Genomic DNA, 3,758 nt, shown 5'->3' on the forward strand with positions numbered 1-3,758 from the left:
AAAATAAACACTGGACTGCAAACCACACGGTTGGTGATTCAAACCTAGCAGCTGCTCCTAGGAAACCCTATACAAGATTGTTATGAATTGGAACCAACTCGGTGACACTTTACAACAACAACAACAACCATATAATCCAGCAATCCCACACTAAGTATTTGTATACCCAGTAGATTGAAAACAGGCACGCAAACAGATACTTGTAACACCAGTGTTTATTGTGGCACTGGTCACAAAAGTCAAAAGACGAAAGCAATCTAAATGTTCATCAACAGATGAATAAACATATGTTATTGTTGTTGATAAGTGCCTTCCAGTCTGTTTGAACTCATAGTGACCTTGTACAGGGTTTCTGAGGAGCGGTTGGTGGGTTTGAACCACCATCCTTATAGTTAGCAGCCCAATGCTTATCCTACAGCGCTATGTCAGGACTGCAGATAAACGTATCATGGAGTTGTTATTCAGCCATCAAAAGAAATGAAGTTCTGATGCATGTTACAGCACGGAGGAAACCTGAGAACATTATGCTGAGTCAAAAGTTTAAGAAATAAGAGAGTCTGAAATAAGACAGTCACAGAAGGATAAATGCACAATCTCATGTATATGAAATACCTAGACTAGGCAAATGTATAGGGACCAAAGTCTATTAGTGGTTACAGAGAGGCAGAGGGAGGGGGAAAGCGGAAGTCCCCGTATGAGGGTGCTGAGCTTCTGTTGAGAGTGATGGGAATTTAGGGGAATGGATAGCAGTGCTGGTCCTACAACAGGATGCACATAATTAATATCACTGAATTATACAGGTCAAAACATGACAATATTTTTGTTTTATATATACTCACCACAATAAAGACAAACAATCAAACAAGACAAGCAGTGAGAATTTGCCACTTAATATTGTTGTTGCTGTTATTGGTAAGTGCCATTGAGTCAATTTCAACTTATAGTGACCCTGTATAGGGTTTCAGAGGCTGAAAATCTTTGCAGGAGCAGAAAGCCTAATCTTTCTCTCAAGGAGCCGCTGTGGGCTCAAACCGCCCGCCTTGTGGTTCTTTGTCCAGTGTTTTATCCTACAGAGCCACCATGCTTCCAGTCATATTGTTGTTTGTTGTTAAATGCTGTCTAGTCGGTTCCAACACACAGCAACAAAGTGTAGAGTTTTCAAGGATCAGCTGGTGGGTTTGAACTACTGAGCTTATGGTTAACAGTCCAGTACTTACTGTACAGTGCCACACCGGTACTCCTCCAATTCTGTTGTTAAGTGCCTTCGAGTCTGTGCTGACTCATAGTGACTCTCTATAGGGTTTCTGAGGAGTGACGAGTGGGCTAGAACTGCCAACCTTGTAGTTAGAAGTTCAGTGCTTTTCTTGAGCTTCTGGTTCATGAAAGCCACTGATGCAATTCTTCCCAACTCTAAACAGGGACATCACACCAATAGCTTGAAATTGGCTGTGGTTGTGTTCTTACACTATGGTGTTTGGCAAAACCTACAAATCAGGACTTTTGTCCCCTGCAGAGCCGGTTGTTAAGATCTACTGGCATATCTCTCTGCTGGCAAGTTATCCTATGAAGGCTGGATCATAACCATGTAACAGGCACTTGGGGAGGATGCATTTCCCTTGCAGGGCAGAGTAAACGTAGTGGTATTTCACCTTCTAAGGGTTGGGACACAGGAAGGGGTGACACTCGTGTGCATTAAGTCTCCGTTGTGGCAGTGGTACTGTTGGCAACAGCACGCTGTTAGGGAAGAGTTGTCTTCCCCTAGGGCACTCTGGGAAACTTTGGTGCCAGGTCCTGTATCATTTGCAACTTTGTGGATGAACTCGAGAAGGAGGGAGGCTGCCATCTGCCTGATTCTCAAAGATGTAACCATGAGGGACTATGCAATTTTCCATTCAAGGATATGCATAGTTATAACCTTTCATGTGGTGCTGTGGGTTAATGCGTCAGACTGCAAAGCTGTTTGAACTGCAAGGTTGGCGGTTCAAGCTCACCAGCTGCTCCTCGGAAACCCTATACAGGGTTGCTATGGGTCAGACCCAACTCGATGGCACATAACAACAACAACAACAACAACCTTTCATGGAGTCAAGGTTGGTGGTTCCATGGTTAAGGTTGGTGGTTCTGTAGGATAAGCACCGGACCACAAGGTCAGTTTGAACTGCAAGGTTCAAACTCACCAGCTGCTCCTTGGAAACTCTATGCAGGGTCGCTATGGGTCGGAACTGACTCAACGGCACTAACAACAAGCTTTCACAGTAACAAGCACAGGGCCTGTGACATCAGTTACTTCTATCAGAATGAGGCTCTAGTTTTGGGAGGTGGGGAATCTGTTTATATCTATTTATTTTAACTTTTAATTGTGATTTGGATGAGACTGCAGAGCAAATTTGTTTTTTGTTCAATAATTCCTACACAGTTTTACTGGTGACATTGACTGCATTCCCCCAATGTGACAGCACTCTTCCCACTGTCTCCCTGTGTTTATCATTTCCATGTACTCTGCTTTCCTATCCCTTCTTGCCTTCTGAGCTAATGCTACCCTCTACTCTCATAGAGCCGGTTGTTCTAGGGGTGCACACGTCCCAGGCGTTGCTGTCTATTGTTTGGCTGAAGGTCGAACCACTGGCGTGGCTTGGAGAATGACTAAGAGTCCTGGTGTGATGCTATGGGTTAATGCACTAGACTGCAAGGTCACTTTGAACCACAAGGTCGGCTGTTCAAATTCACCAGCCGCTACTCAGAAACCCTATACAAGGTCGCTATGAGTTGGAACTGACTTGATGGCACTTAACAACAACAAAATGAACATAGTCTCAGGGTTCTACCAGTCTTTATCAGACCAGTAAACCTGTTTGTTTTGTTTTTTGTTTTCTCTCATTCTATCCAAGACCTCCTATTGTGATTTCTTTCTGAGCAGTAAGCTGTAGTAGCTGGGCACCATCTGATTCTTTTGGTCTTAGGGTCAAACAGGTTGTAGTTTTTATGGTCCATTAGTCCTTTGGACTAATGGTTTCTCTGAATCTTTGATGTTCTTTACTCTTCTTTGTTCCAGACAGGGATAGACCAATCGTTGCACCTTAAATGGCTAGAGACTCTAGGACTCTTGTTAGCTGCAGTTACACCGTTGCTAGTTACTTGTTATTAGTTATACCATCTCTCACGAGGTGTCACTCAGGAAACATATAGCCCTAGTTATTAGCCCTTTTATGAGCATGCAGGAAGCAAGCATAAAGCCAACACTTTGAGGAAGACAGATGGGAGAGAAGCTCAGAGAAATGGAACTAGTGTCTTGAACAAACCATGCTGTATCAAACCATACAACCTTGGTGGACAGACAAGCAGATTATGTATGTTAATTATGAAAATTAATAAATTCCTTTTAGTCCAGTTTCCACTGGATTTTCTATTACAATCATTTCTGTTGGAGATGATAATACAGGCATACCTCAGAGCTATTGTGGGTTTAGTTGAAAATTATGTGAATTTTTTTGGTTTTCCAGCGCATATAAAAGTTAAGTTTGTACTATACTGTACTCAAGTGTGCAATAGCATTATGAAAAGGGCCAAAATACTGTGAGAATTACCAAAATGTGACAACATGACCATAGTACAAGAGAGACAAACTGTCTTGTACAATCATCCTTACCCACTGTTCTACTTTCACATGCATTCAACATGATTGGAAATACTATGAGTTGGGTCAGACCCACCTTAGTCCTCAAACTGACATCTTTGCTTTCAAACACTTTAAAGAAGTC

The sequence above is a fragment of the Chrysochloris asiatica genome, unplaced genomic scaffold, assembly GCF_000296735.1.
Source record: "Chrysochloris asiatica unplaced genomic scaffold, ChrAsi1.0 scaffold00001, whole genome shotgun sequence".
NCBI classification, from domain to species: domain Eukaryota; kingdom Metazoa; phylum Chordata; class Mammalia; order Afrosoricida; family Chrysochloridae; genus Chrysochloris; species Chrysochloris asiatica.